This window comes from Oncorhynchus nerka, linkage group LG22 (assembly GCF_034236695.1).
Source record: "Oncorhynchus nerka isolate Pitt River linkage group LG22, Oner_Uvic_2.0, whole genome shotgun sequence".
Taxonomy (NCBI): Eukaryota; Metazoa; Chordata; class Actinopteri; order Salmoniformes; family Salmonidae; genus Oncorhynchus; species Oncorhynchus nerka.
In genome coordinates this window covers 56,759,456-56,775,633 of record NC_088417.1, presented here as the reverse complement: position 1 = coordinate 56,775,633, position 16,178 = coordinate 56,759,456, and the positions used below count along the sequence as shown (strand labels likewise).

Here is a 16,178-nt window from a genome sequence, read left to right as displayed (position 1 = left end):
GTTTGCATACATTGTTTTATGTTTATCTCACTTAATGTAATTCAAACGTATGAATTATGGTATCTACAATAGAATAATCGTGGCAAAAAAATATATACTTGAATAAATGCATTTCTTTGCAAGGTGTGGGAGTGCCAAGATGTGGGCGCGGTGGCTTCAAAACCGCGCCCCCTGAGATTCAACTGGTGTATATATAGATCATTGGGTGTGAACGATGGGACAAATTTCAGCGCACAATATAGGGGGACAAGGCGTGTGTGTGGAATGATACGGGCGTGTTTCATGTTGGATTTATAAAAGCGGTTGCCCGACATAAAGTAATTTTCAGTTGTAGCCAATATTATTTGGCTTTTATGTTAGTGATTGAACGCTGTGTCACTGTCACAATACCGACGGTTCCAGCTGGGACATCAATCTTGTGCTCGAGGGCTCTCCAAAACATATTGGTCCAGGCGTACTGCTTATTCCGGTGATTGTTTCGGTGAGTGAAACTTTTTGAAATACCATTGGACACATTTGTTTACCCCACAATGTCATATGCCTGTCATAGCTTTCCTACTCTTGTACGGGCTTAGGGTATGTTCAATTGTGTAGGCTATTGCAGCATTTGGAACAAAAGAACCTGGATTCATGCATTAGGCTACCTACTGTATACCAATGTTCGCATGCACTGTACATGTTGCCTATACTGTAGTCTGTTCTTCACACTTTTATTCTCCCTCTGTCTGAAATGTCAAGACAAGTTTACATGCGGACGAACGTCATGTTACAATGACAATTTGTAACAATTTATTACAATGTAGTAGCGCCTTGACATTCAATTGATGTGTATGTTACGAGCTACGATTATTGCAATAGATAAAGCCATTTGTGCACTCACAATTTTGGCACATCAAGGTAATATAGAATGTTCTGAATGCTAAAGCAGCATACTGTCCTTCCCGGTGGCGATTTTAGCATGTAAATCTTGGTGGGGCAACAACAAAAAATAAGTGGGAAGCATGCCAGCAAAGCCACTACACAACACTAAACAATACATTAATTGCACTATAACGGTGACAAACGGTACCCACAGACGGCCTACGTAAAGCTGTCCCAACAGCAGTCCCAACACCTGACTATCAGCGGAGCATTGTCTGGCAGCAAAACAATTAATTTAGCATCATAGCCTTTAAAGAAAACATAGCTGATGTGGCTGACTTGCTTAAACAAATGTGGTTTCTAATGACAATTGAGGTGTACAAGCTATGGCATAAGGGGACGACAAGCGGATAAGAGGCAATATAATATGTGTTTAGCACTTTTCAAATGTACAGCGACAGAATACAGAACATGGTCCGTTCTTAGTGTTCTCCCTGTACACCAAGTCAGAACTGCAGGATAAATAAAAGGGGCATATAAGCAAACAATGAAAACTCTTACACTATTCGATGATTACATTTCTCTAAAACAGGTTATAGGCTACATGTGCACCACCATGTCAGAACAGTAGGTGAAATTAAGAGGGGTAAATAGACCAAATTATTAGGGTGAGGTACATGGGCTACTAACATCTTACTACATAACATACAGTATTACTTTCTTAGCTACAGTATACATAACTCCCTGGCATATTACATAATTTATGCAGCATCATACAATACATTTTTGGAGTCACCTTGTTGTGCTGTGCTCACTTGACAGGAAGGTGGCGCGGCGGTCCTTTGTGGGCAAATTGTCATCCAAGTCTGACATTCTCTGGATTTATTGTGCTTTCAAAACAACTGGAAACTCGGAAAAAAAACATGATCCAATCATGATGACGTCATTGATCTTTAGGTCGTAGCTAGAAAACAGCCTGGATTTACAATTCGGAGTTGGATGACCGTTCAAAACGCCTTCTTAGATGGGAACTTCTAATGTAACTCTATGGCAGCACCCAAGGGGCTAGAATTGATTTGCTCTGCCCTTAGACATAGTCCAGATCAGTGACGTAGTGTCCCCATGAGTGACAGAACACTGAGCCAATCACGGCACAACATTTTTCTGCTGGCTTGCCCCACCACCACAGAAAGCTCTGAGCTAGGCTGAAACACCTGCATTTTGGAGCTGCCTTACTCAATAAAACAAAAAGGAAACCATGCTTACATGTGGCTTTATTAACTTGGTGATATATTTATATATATATTTTTTACATTGTTTGCAAACTGATACGTGACATGTATTAATGCCAAAATAACATGCAAAACAGGCAAGCCCCACCCCAAAAAAGGAATCATGTGTCCTTCCTATGCATTTTCTGTCAATGTCCTAGCCCATTCATATACGCTAACTACCTTAGCGCTTATTGATGATCGTATCTTCTGGCTGGGGGTTTTGTTAAGCGCTCTGATGCTTGCTCTAAACTAGGGGTGTAGGACCTACATTCATATAGTTTATTGACTGTGTCCAGCTCGCTAATAATCACCGAAATGAAAGCTAGACAGTCAGGGAGAATCGAAAATAAATACTTTTGTAGCAAATTTTGACAGTAAGGAAATATAACCCATTTTCAGTGCGTCCATCCAGATCTCCAGAATGTGGACCTCAGGGCAAAATTAGTTTGACACCCCTGCTATAAACATTAAAACGCATGGCTTGCGACACGGTTTTGGAAACATAAGGAAAGTATATTTCATATCAGCAAGAAATAATAATAATAATAAAATAATTACTACACAACTTTATAGGTTTAGTGTTCCCACAAGGCCATATTTCCACATTACACGCTTGTTTACAGAAAGCAGTGGACTACCTGTGCTAATTAGCTACAGTATCTGCGTTTCCGAACACCTGTGTGTAAATGGAAAGAAGACGCTTGAAAAAGGTTGTCACTGAAAAATACTGTTGGCTGCAACTGTGTTAAAACAGGTTATATTTTGTATAATGTGGTATGGGCCTATTGGGTGATGTCATTATTTGAAGTCAGCAAGTAGTGATTCCTTAATTCACCATGCCAAGTCTCATTGATACAGGCTTTGTCTACAGTGCTACCCAATACTTGCATGTCTTGGTTAGTGAGAAAACACAAGTAAAGCAGTAGTCATTATCCGAGTGGCTGGGCACTTAGCAGGGTATTCATCAGCAAAACAGTAATTTATCACGTTTTTGAGTCTTTGATACAGTCCGTTGTATACTACCCACAATACAACAGCAAAATACATTTCTGGCTATATAATGCTATATAAGGCTGTGCACTAGATTATTAATCAATGAGTCCATAATTGACCAATATACAGGCATTGTTTACTAGTCCTACCCACCACACCACAACACATCAAATCGTAACTACTGTGCTGCTGCTCATTAGGCCTTATTACCAATATGGCCTATGATTGATCTGCCGGGAGAGGAGTGTCTGAGCTCATTACATTCACTGTTATCACAGTGTGTGTCTGTCTGTGTGTGTGTTTGTGTCTGATTTGGTTTGTGTTGGCTGAGTGGGAGATGTGAGGTGTAGGCAGCAGTAGCACTACAGGTTCTGTGGGGGGGTTAACAACAACGGTACACACACAGCAGAGTCAGTTTGTTAGCTTGCCTTATTCAAATCTCAAATGCACCCTGTAATTTGCATGACATTTTGAATGTATAAGTCTGTTATTGAACTCTCTCTCTTTCTCTCGCTCTCTCAGTATGTAGGATCTTAATTTGAGGCAGTTTGCTACAGCAGGAGAATGATCCTGCAGCAACAGAGAATGTGGATTGTAAAGAATGTCCATTTTTTTTATAGGGGTTGATACATTTTTCGTTAGGGCAAATAAAATCTGACATTTTAAAGTGGAAATTACAAACTTTATAAGCTTTCTAACCTCAAATACACTACAAGTTTGCATTTCCTGCTGTGCAGCAATAACAGGATGATCAAATTTAGTTCTGGCATCTGTAGGCCTCTGTTCTGTATTGGTAGCATACAGAACAGAATTGGCCACCGAGATCCTAATTTCCAAATGTATTGTATTGTGTGTATTTCAGGAAGCTGCAACATGTTTGTTTTAGTGCCTGTGTGTTTGCAACACAAGCATCACTTGTTTCTCTACGTTTATATTTACTTCCTGTAGTGCTGAGTGTGTAGATACAATAGGCAGGATTTGTTAAATATTTGTTTTATTTAACCTTTATTTAACTAGGCAAGTCAGTTAAGAACTCATTTTTATTTACAATGACTGCCTACCCCTAACAACACTGGGCCAGTTGTGCTCCACCCTATGGGACTCCCAATCACGGCTGGTTGTGATACCGCCTGGAATCGAACCAGGGTTTGTAGAGATGCCGCTAGCACTGAGATGCAGTGCCTTAGACCGCTGCGCCACTTGGGAGCCCCCAGGCTGCTGTAGCACTACTTTAACACTGGATGATCACATGTGCAAAGAGCTGCTGAGGGGAAACCATACAGTATCAACAGCTCTCTGGGCCTTTGTGGAAAACAGAGGGAAGGGGGTATAATAATGTGTGTGTGGATGACAGTCTTGCTTCCAAAACATCTATTCCCAGTTTTTTTTAAAGTTTTTTTTATGTAGATGTGTCCAAACGTTTGACTGGTACTGTAGTTACAGGCATGTACTGTCTGTCAGATGTATGGTGATATCCCTGCTGTTTAGTGGACAGATCTGTTTAACATGACAGTATTGACCAGAGGATTTGCAGCCAGGGAGGGGCCAACAGGCTGAGCTCAGACTAGCAACAAACTGCATGACCATGACGGCTACTGTAGGTGGTGGAGGTATTTCCCTCAGGGCTTGTAACATTGACAGAAGGGTTTTCCACTCCCTACGCCCTCTTTTCCTCAGTAGCAACCTCACATCGTTGGTTTCAGCCATGATGATGAGTTAGTTTGAGACTGTTGCTTCTCCCATCTGTTTCCTTACCCGTGTCAGAACTGATAGCTTAACAATACTGAATGTTATCCCCTTTTTTCAATTGTTCAAGTGCTCTTGTACTTTTGGGTTTTGTTTTGTGTGCCTTGTTGCTGCAAATTATGCTTGTCAAGTTGGATTAAAATAAGGATCTATTGCAGACAATTAGGATTGAACAAAGCATATTGAGTTAGATGTACTGATATCATCATGAATTTAGTAATATCGAAGGGCACTATTTGGTGTAGCCCAAAGGCAAAATTGAGTCGTTTCATTTTACCGTCCAAAGGGAATGCATACAGCTGACTATACACTTGTATCCCCGTGGACCTGTTTGTATATGAAACAATCTCCATTCAAGCTGCAAAGTTGTCGATTTCCTCCATAACTCGATTTAATGGTGAGAAGGCAGAAAAAAACAGGGAAAATATCCGGGACTAGCATTGCTAGGCATTAGCTACTTTAGCATAGTGGTGGGGCAAAATGATGCTTCATAAAGAAAGTACACTTGTTTTCCCCATTTCTTTTCGGCTTCTCGGCATTAAACTGAGTTAAGGAGGAAATCAATACCTTTGCAGCCTGAATGGAAAAGGTTTTATGTACAAACCGGTCCACGGGGGATACGTGTGTATAGCCGGCTACATGCATTCCCTTTGGACGGTAAGATGAAACCACTCAATATCGCCATCTGCCATCCTTTGGCCTACGTTTGGTGCAAAGCAGAGATGTAGGCATATGAATTGAGGGGAAATCTATACAGTTACATATTGCTATATTTTGGATAATGTTATATTGTTGACTCTAAATAATATTTTGCTGTACCTGCGCCAAAATGTTTCATCCTATATCTTGTTCTCCATCTTCTTTTTAAATAGGTAGCCAACATGTTTTCAGCACTTTTATTTCCATGACTGATCAAAAATCAGTTACACATACTCTCTGTCATCTCTCTGCAGCAGACATACTGTGAGCAATATGTTTGGAACATCAAATCACAATTAAATCGAACAGATTGTTTCCCATTTTAAATTACATCTATCCAGCCAAACTGTCCAGCTGAACTGTCTCTGCTTCCCAAGTGGCACCCTATTCCTTATATATTGCTCTACATTTGGTCAAAGTAGTGTACTATAAAAGGGAAACGGGTGCCATTTGGGACTCACCCAGACTTTCCTAGGGTGACCTACCCTTTTATGTTTGATTGAAAGGCCCAGTGCAGCGTTGCAATACCCAAATAGCCTTTTAAAATCCATATTGGATTTTAGCACTTTATGTACCTAGTCTTTCATGTTGCTTGATGTTCATAGAAAAAAGCGGCCATGTTTCAATAACAGACACAGCCAGGATTCCTGGAAGTAAAGGTGTGTTTATGTAGCAACAACAGAGCAACTGCTTGGAGTGATATTTTTTGTGTTTCTGCCTGTCTATCTGTCGTATAAGGTGAACGACCTACCCACAAAGTCAACTTCATCACAGTATACTGTATAAACTACTCAGGCTTTTGGAAAATGTATTTGAAATGAATTCAGTTACGGTACATTTACACACAAATAATAGTATACTTGTTTGATTATGTCCAATTTGTGTGTGCATGCATGCATGTTTGTGTGTCTGGCTGCATGCATGTTTGTGTGTCTGGCTGCCTGCGTGTATAAATGTGTAATTAAGGCACTGTAACAAACAGGCCAGGGCGATGCCAGCCCGGTACAGCAAGTGTCAAACTAATGAATTTACTCAATAAGCTCTACCCCCTGATGGTCTCCTAGAATGTGTCACAAATGGCACCCTATTCCCTACATAGTACCCTATAGACCCTGATCAAAGTTTGGTCACTCACCCCCTCTCTCCTGTGTATGTGTCTGTGAGTCTGTATATTTAATGTCATTGTATTCCTGTGTATGTGTTATCTGTATGGTTAGTATTTCTGTTTAAGCCCTGTGTGTGGTGTTCTGGGAGCCTCTTTAAAAGCTCTGATCTGATCAGCCTGTGTTCCAGTCTGTTTCCCACAGAGCGTCCCCCCTTGTGCACCAGCGCTCTGGCTCCAGCTCTCGCTCTCTGTGCCCCATAGATTATGCGTGTGTGTGATGTGCACGTGTGTAACCTGCGTCCCGGTCCGTTTCAGGTAAATAGAGTATTTATTAGTTTACACCCCCCCCCCCCCCCCCCCAGAGTGTGGTTGTTGCAAGAGCAATTTAAAGGGAAGGAAGTTCACACTACTATTTCTCTCTTTGTTTGACTGGTTGTTCTCTGAGTGCCATGCCCTTTTATTTCTCTGAAACATTATCTGCCCTTGGAACCACTTAAACTGATAAAGATGGCACTTTAAAACCCCAACACTCATAACTTAATTTGTGTCAATGTTTGCATAGCATTTGTCAAACAGACCCTGACATAATAAGCACTGTTCTGCTCCTTTTATTGGTCCGATAGTGTTTGCCCAATGTTAGGAGGAGACGAGCGTTGGCTGCCTGCTAATGATTGGGACTAGGGAGAACTACAAACACACTTCTGAAGTGTTGCCCAGAACAGGTTAAGTGATAGGCAGACGCCAATGAGCACAAGACAATTCCCTGAAGGATACTGTCACACCCTGATCGGTTTCACCTGTCCTTGTGATTGTCTCTACCCACTCCAGGTGTCACTTGTTTTCTCTAGTGTATTTATCCCTGTGTTTCCTGACTCTCTGTGCCAGTTCGTCTTGTATGTCCAAGTCAACCAGCATGTTTTTCCTGTGCTCCTGCCTTTTCCATTCCCTTTTTGCTAATCCTCCCGGTTTTGACCTCGAGCCTGCCTACCACTCTGTACCTCTTGGACTCTGAACTGGTTTTGACCTTTTGCCTGTCCATGACCATTCTCTTGCCTACCCCTTTTTGGATCAATAAACATCTAGGACTCCAACCATCTGCCTCCTATGTCTGCATCTGGGTCACACCTTGTGCCCTGATAGATATAACTTAATAAAGACCCACAAGTGTCCTTCTGGAGTATGAGATTGTTCAGTTCAGGCTTTCACCTAAATGTTCTTCTGACACTCATTTCTAATGCATGAACGTTCACAAAGCACCAACAATTTATCCTCTCCTAAGTGCCCTCCATTATGTGTCCTCAGCAGGGTCACCACGTCCAATTTGTTGTTTTCCCCATGACAGGTAAGGTGAGGTAAGCAGGCTGAGGTAACAGATGGCTGTTCTCGCCTGTGTTTTGTCTCTGGTCCTTTGAACAATCTAGGCCAGGCTCTATCTGTATTACTTTAAAATCCATACTCTCCTTGTCTCCCCTTCATCTGTACTGATTGAAAAAGACTTGACAGGTGAAAGCAATATAGCAGATGTTTCCCATTAGAGTGGTTGGTCAGTCCTTACAGATTAGTCAAATGAAGGAGAGGAGCTGAGGAAAGGAAAGGAAAGAACAGACTTCTTAGACATCTGAAAAAAAGCCTAGAATCTGTCACTCAAGAAGAGCATGTCTCTGAGAACTGTCTGGCCCACAAACCCCATGGCTCACAACATAGACTTTTGGCTCACACTCCCTCTATGTCTCTGTCATTGGAATGTGTCTGTCGCTGTGGCCCCTTGTGGTTTTCATCACTGCACAAGCACAGAGAGATTCCAAGGCTTTTCAGGAGTGTTTATAAACCAACTATCTTAAGTTTCATGGTAGCGACTTATCCCGGGCTTACCAATAAAAGCCAGGATGTCGTAGATCTTGGTAGAGGTGCATGGACGAGATTGGATCATGTTAATTATTAGATGTTTTTACACTTTTTAATTCACATCAAAGCTCTTTACCAATTAAACTACACTGAACAAAAATATAAACATTATACAGTGCATTTGGAAAGTATTCAGACCCCTTGACTTTTTCTACATTTTATTACATTACAGCCATCTAAAATGAAAAAAATCTATTTAAAAAATCAGCAATCTACACACTACCCCATAATGACAAAGCAAAAACAGTTTTTTGAAATGTTTGCAAATGTATAAAAAAAATGAAAACATATACCTAATTTACATAAGTATTCAGGCCCTTTGCTATGAGACTCGAAATTGAGCTCAGTTGCATCCTGTTTCCATTGATCATTCTTGAGATGTTTCTACAACTTGATTGGAGTCCACCTGTGGTAAATTCAATTTATTGGGCATGATTTGGAAAGGCACACACCTGTCTATATAAGGTCCCACAGTTGCATGTCAGAGCAAAAACCAAGCCATTTGGTCGAAGGAATTGTCCGTAGAGCTCCGAGACAGGATTTTGTAGAGGCACAGATCTGGGGAAGGGTACCAAAATATTTCTCTAGCATTGAAAGTCTCCAGGAACACAGTTGCCTCCATAATTCTTAAATTGAAGAAGTTTGGAACCATTAAGAGTCTTCCTAGCAATCGGGGGAGAAGGGCCAATGTCAGGGAGGTGACCAAGAACCCCATGGTCACTCTGACAGAGCTCCACAGTTCCTCTGTGGTAGAACCTTCCAGAAGAACAACCATCTCTGCAGCACTCCACCAATCAGGCCTTTGTGGTAGAGTGGCCAGAGGGAAGCCACTCCTCAGTAAAAGGCACATGACAGCCCACTTGGAGTTTGCCAAAAGGCATCTAAAATACTCTCAGATCATGAGAAACAATATTCTCTCGTCTGATGAAACCAAGATTGAACTCTTTGGCCTGAATGCCAAGCGTCACATCTGGAGGAAACCTGGCACCATCCCTATGGTGAAGCATGGTGGTGACGTTTTTCAGTGGCAGGGACTGGGAGACTAGTCAGGATCGAGGGAAAGATGAACGGAGCAAAGTATAGAGAGATCCTTGCTGAAAACCTTTTCCAGAGGGCTCAGGACCTCAGACTGGCACTCAGGTTCACCTTCCTACAGGGCAATGACCCTAAGCACACAGCCAAGACAACGCAGGAGTGGCTTCGGGACAAGTCTCTGAAGGTCCTTGAGTGGCCCAGCCAAAGCCCGGACTTGAACCCCATCGAACATCTCTGGAGAGACCTGAAAATAGCTGTGCAGCGACGTTCCCCGTTCCAACCTGAAAGAGCTTGAGAGGAATGGGAGAAACTCCCCAAATACAGGTGTGCTGAGTTTGCAGGGTCACACCCAAGAAGACTCAAGGCTGTAATCACTACCAAAGGTGCTTCAACCAAGTACTGAGTAAAACGTCTGAATAATTATGTAAATGCCATATTTCAGTTTCTAAAATCCAGTTTTTGCTTTGTCATTATGGGGTATTGTGTGTAGATTGATTGAGGGGAACAAAATGTGGAAAAAGTCAACGGGTCTGAATACTTTCTGAATGCAATGTATGCAGCAATTTCAAAGATGTTACTGAAATAATTTATTTTATTCAATCTATGGATTTCACAACTGAGAATTTAGATATGCATCTGTTGATCACAGATACCTTAAAAAAAGCAGGGTTGTGGATCAGAAAACCAGTCTGTATCTGGTGTGACCACCATTTGCCTGCCTCATGCAGTGTGACACATCTCCTTTGTATAGAGTTGATCAGGCTGTTGATTGTTGCCTGTGGTATTACTCCTCTTTAATGGCTGTGTGAAGTTGCTGGATATTGGCGGGACCTGGAACACGCTGTTGTACACGTCATTCCAGAGCATCCCAAACAATGGGTGACATGTTTGGGCCTCAGGATCTTGTGATGATATCTCTGTGCATATAAATTGCCATTGATAAAATGGTATTGTGTTCATTGTCCGTAGCTTATGCCTGCCCATAACATAACCAAGGGGTACTCTGTTGACAAAGTTGACACCAGAAAACCACTCACCCACATGACGCCATACACACTGTCTGCCATCTGCCCGGTACATTTGAAACCTGGATACATCCGTGAAGGTCACACTTCGCCAGCGTGCCAGTGGCCTTCGAATTTGAGCATTTGCTGACTGAAGTCAGTTACGACGCCAAACTTTAGTCAGGTTAAGACCATGTTGAGGACGATAAGCATGCAGGTGAGCTTTACCAAGACGGTTTCTGACAGTTTGTGCAGAAAGTCTTTGGTTGTGGAAACCCACAGTTACGTCAGCTGTCCGGGTGGCTGGTCTCAGACGATCCCACTTGTGAAAAAGATGAATATGGAGGTTCTATGCTTGCGTGGTTATGGGTGGTCTGCGGTTGTGAGGCCTGTTGGTCGTACTGCCAAATTCTCTAAAACAACGTTTGAAGCGTCTTATGGTAGCATTAAATTCTATGGCAACAGCTCTGGTGGACATTCCTGCAGTAAGCATGCTAATTGCACACTCCCTCAACTTGAGACATCTGTGGAATTGTGTTGTGTGACAAAACTGCACATTTTAGAGTGGCCTTTTATTATCCCAGCACAAGCTGCACCTGTGTAATGATCATGCTGTTAATCCGCTTCTTGATATGCCACCTGTCAGGTGGATGGGTTATTTTGGCGAATGAGAAATGCTCATTAACAGAGATGTAAACACATTTTTGCACAAACTTAGCTTTTTTGTTCGTATGGACATTTTCTGGGATATTTTATTTCAGCTCATGAAACATGGGACCAACACTTTACATGTTACGTTCATATTTTTGTTCAGTGTAACTACAACATAATTTTTGCAAAGCCCCTGCTTTGAGTCCCCACGGTAACCAAGATTTCTGTAATGTACCACAAAACTCCACAGATGTGCTCACAGTCTGTCGTGTGGATGCATACTTGTTTTTGGGTTGGGTGTTTAGGCACGGCTGCACGGCTGGTGGAGGCTGTCTGTACGCTGTACGTGTGTGCGTGCATGCGTGCTAGTGAGCTGGAGGGAGAGATTGAGTTCCGCTCTATCCATTACTTACATCCCTCCATCCCTCTGCATTTGAAGTCATAAAGTATGTGTGTAAACCCTGCAGTGGCATGGCAGGACTGCAGGCAGTCTAACAGTGCTTCCAGAGTGCTGTTGAGGGAGCGGTAAGCTGTTATTGATGACTGGGCTCATGTGTTTGTCATTTCAACGAGTGGAGTGCTGGGAGACATTGGAGCCTGAAGGAGAGGAGGGTAGAACAGGGCGAGCGGGGAGGGCCACACCTTGTTCTCTCTCTGACTGGCATTAACTATCATTAAGGCCCAGAGTTTTTCCTATAAAGTTTAGGTCAGAGTTACTCCTGGGCCAGAGTTACGCATCAATCAAGCAGTTCATTTCTTCTATTTGGCCATTAGAAATGGACTGGGCTGACTCGTCAGATAACCAATTAAGACAGAAATTAGGATCTCTGCTCGCTGTCAAGGTGGAACATTATTTATTAAGAGAAGAGATGGATGATTTAAGGGGCTGTGCTAAATATTTTGGAAACCTTTATGCTTTATAACTGGCTTTACTCATTAGTTTTATTTTATTTTTTATTTATTTCACCTTTATTTAACCAGGTAGGCTAGTTGAGAACAAGTTCTCATTTGCAACTGCGACCTGGCCAAGATAAAGCATAGCAGTGTGAACAGACAACAACAGAATTACACATGGAGTAAACAATAAACAAGTCAATAACATAGTACAAAAAAAGAATCTATATACATTGTGTGCAAAAGGCATGAGGAGGTAGGCAATAAATAGGCCATAGGAGCGAATAATTACAATTTAGCAGATTAACACTGGAGTGATAAATGATCAGATGAACATGTGCATGTAGAGATACTGGTGTGCAAAAGAGCAGAAAAGTAAATAAAATAAAAACAGTATGGGGTGAGGTAGGTAAATTGGGTGGGCTATATACCGATGGACTATGTACAGCTGCAGCGATCAGTTAGCTGCTCAGATAGCAGATGTTTAAAGTTGGTGAGGGAGATAAGTCTCCAACTTCAGATTTTTGCAATTCGTTCCAGTCGCAGGCAGCAGAGAACTGGAAAGAAAGGCGGCCAAATTAGGTTTTGGCTTTAGGGATTATCAGTGAGATACACCTGCTGGAGCGCGTGCTACGGGTGGGTGTTGCCATCGTGACCAGTGAACTGAGATAAGGCGGAGCTTTACCTAGCATAGACTTGTATATGACCTGGAGCTAGTGGGTCTGGCGATGAACATGTAGCGAGGGCCAGCCGACTAGAGCATACAGGTCGCAGTGGTGGGTGGTATAAGGTGCTTTAGTAACAAAACGGATGGCACTGTGATAAACTGCATCCAGTTTGCTGAGTAGGGTATTGGAAGCTATTTTGTAGATGACATCGCCGAAGTCGAGGATCAGTAGGATAGTCAGTTTTACTAGGGTAAGTTTAGCGGCGTGAGTGAAGGAGGCTTTGTTGCGAAATAGAAAGCCGACTCTAGATTTGATTTTGGATTGGAGATGTTTGATATGAGTCTGGAAGGAGAGTTTGCAGTCTAGCCAGACACCTAGGTACTTATAGATGTCCACATATTCTAGGTCGGAACCATCCAGGGTGGTGATGCTAGTCGGGCGTGCGGGTGCAGGCAGCGAACGGTTGAAAAGCATGCATTTGGTTTTACTAGAGTTTAAGAGCAGTTGGAGGCCAAGGAAGGAGTGTTGTATGGCATTGACGCTCGTTTGGAGCACAGTTTCCAAGGGAAGGGCCAGAAGTATACAGAATGGTGTCGTCTGCGTAGAGGTGGATCAGGGAATCGCCCCCAGCAAGAGCAACATCATTGATATATACAGAGAAAAGAGTCGGCCCGAGAATTGAACCCTGTGGTACCCCCATAGAGACTGCCAGAGGACCGGACAATTAGTAAAGATTGAAAAAGTAAGGGGCCAAGACAGCTGCCTGGGGGAATTCCTGATTCTAACTGGATTATGTTGGAGAGGATTCCATTAAAGAACACCCTCTGTCTTCTGTTAAACAGGTATCTCTTTATCCACAATATAGCAGGTGATGTAAAGCCATAACACATTTTCCAGCAGTAGACTATGATCGATAATGTGAAAAGCCAGGCTGAAGTCGAACAAAACAGCTCCCACAATCTTTTTATCATCAATTTCTCTCAGCCAATCATCAGTTATTTGTGTAAGTGCCGTGCTTGTTGATTTTTCTTCCCTATAAGTCTTGTCAATTTATTTACAGTAAAATAGCATTGTATATGGTCAAACACAATTTTCAACCAAAAGTGTATTAACCTCTTCAGTCGACCCTCTACTTTTTTGAACATTCTGTTAAAAATCGCGCAACATTTCAGCGCCCTGCTACTCATGCCAGGAATATAGTATATGCATTTGCTTAGTCTGTGTGGATAGAAAACACTCAGACGTTTAAAAAACTGGTTAAATCACTGCTGTGGCTTTACCAGAACGGCATTTACATCGAAAAGCACAGGAAAAACTGATCACTGAAAATGGGGAAAATATATCCATGCGCTACTTGAACCCATTGATAAACGTGAACCACAATTAATTGACTGAGGTTGCAGTACCTACAGCTTCCACACGGTGTCTAGAGTCTTGTCATTTCCCTTCGAGTTTTTTCTTGGTCAAACACATACAGGACACCGTATCTAATCCGGTCTAGGACCGGATATTTTCGTTGAGTTTCTAGCCGGACATTTTTCCAGACGGACAGCTAATGATCTTTACATCGCCTCCTGATGAATTTTATCGCTTATTAACTAGTTGCTCCTACCCTCTACTTTTTTGAACATTTTGTTAAAAATCGCGCAACATTTCAGCGCCCTGCTACTCATGCCAGGAATATAGTACGTTCATATGGTTAGAATGTGTGTATAGGAAACCCTCGGACGTTTTTAAAACTGGTTAAATCACGACTGTGGCTATTACATAACGTGCGTTACATCGGAAAGCGCAGGAAAACCTGATCACAGAAAATGGAAATAAATATCCTTGCGCCACTTCCAGCAATTGTTAACAGTGAGCCGAATTAGATAAGACCGAGCATTCAACTCCCACAGCATCCCCATGTAGTCGAGTATCTTGTTAATTTAATCCTCTTTGATTCTTGGTTGAACCGAAAGAGGGGCACGACGTACCTCCGGTCTCCGCCCAGATCATTCCGGAAGAGCTCTCTCCTGAAATGTTTTCCAAGACGACAGCTAATGATATGTACATAGCCTACGGATGATTTTTATCGCTTATTAACGTTTACTAATACCTAAAGTAGCATTACAAACGTATTTCGAAGTGTTTTGTGAAAGTTTATCGTCTACTTTTTGAATTTTAAAAAATGACGTTACGTTGTGAAATCGCTGTTTTTTTCGTTTATCACACAGTCTACATATAACGATATCTTGGCTTTATATGGCCCGATTTAATCTAAATAAAGACCCAATAGTGTTTATGGGACATCTAGGAGTGCCAACAAAGAAGATGGTGAAAGGTAATGACTGTTTTCTATTTTATTGTGCGGTTTGTGTAACGCCGAAATGCTAATTATTTTGTTTACGTCCCCTGCTGTGCTTTTCTGTTGTAGTGTATTGGTGCATGCTATCAGATAATAGCTTCTCATGCTGTCGCCGAAAAGCATTTTAAAAATCTGACTTGTTGCCTGGATTCACAACGAGTGTAGCTTTAATTTGATACCCTGCATGTGTATTTTAATGAACTTTTGAGTTTTAACTAATACTATTAGCATTTAGCGTAGCGCATTTGCATTTCCAGAGCTCTAGTTGGGACGCAAGCGTCCCAGGTAGAGGTAAGAGGTTAACGTTTACTAATACCTAAAGTTGCATTACAAACGTATTTCGAAGTGTTTTGTGAAAGTTTATCGTCGACTTTTTGAATTTTAAAAAATGACGTTACGTTTTGAAACGATGTTTTTTTCGTTTATCACACAGTCTACATATAACGATATCTAGGCTTTATATGGACCGATTTAATCGAAATAAAGACTCAAATAGTGTTTATGGGACATCTAGGAGTGCCAACAAAGAAGATGGTGAAAGGTAATGAATGTTTTCTATTTTATTGTGCGGTTTGTGTAACGCCGAAATGCTAATTATTTTGTTTACGTCCCCTGTGGGTCTTTTGGGGTGTTGCATGCTATCAGATAATAGCTTCTCATGCTTTGGCCGAAAAGCATTTTAAAAATCTGACTTGTTGCCTGGATTCACAACGAGTGTAGCTTTAATTCGATACCCTGCATGTGTATTTTAATGAACTTTTGAGTTTTAACTAATACTATTAGCATTTAGCGTAGTGCATTTGCATTTCCAGAGCTCTAGTTGGGACGCAAGCGTCCCGAGTAGAAGCAACAGGTTAAGGGTTAGTAACAGCTATTTGAGCCAGTAAAGGGGGTTTTACTATTCTTGGGTAGCGGAATGACTTTTGCTTCCCTCCAGGCCTGTCGGCACACACTTTATAGTAGGCTTAGATTGAAGAAATGGCAAATAGGAGTTTT

The 16,178-nt window shown here is 41.9% G+C and overlaps 1 protein-coding gene across 3 annotated transcripts in view; it reads left to right on the top strand.

Moving 5' to 3' along the window:
* The first annotated feature begins 224 nt into the window (after window positions 1-224).
* The window catches only part of camkk1a (calcium/calmodulin-dependent protein kinase kinase 1, alpha a), a 130,839-nt gene continuing 114,885 nt past the window's right edge, over window positions 225-16,178 (top strand). For all 3 annotated transcript variants that reach the window (XM_029627396.2, XM_029627394.2, XM_029627397.2), the window contains exon 1: window positions 225-481. The gene's annotated coding sequence lies outside the window, so the exon portion shown is untranslated. The remainder of the gene's footprint in view (window positions 482-16,178) is intronic.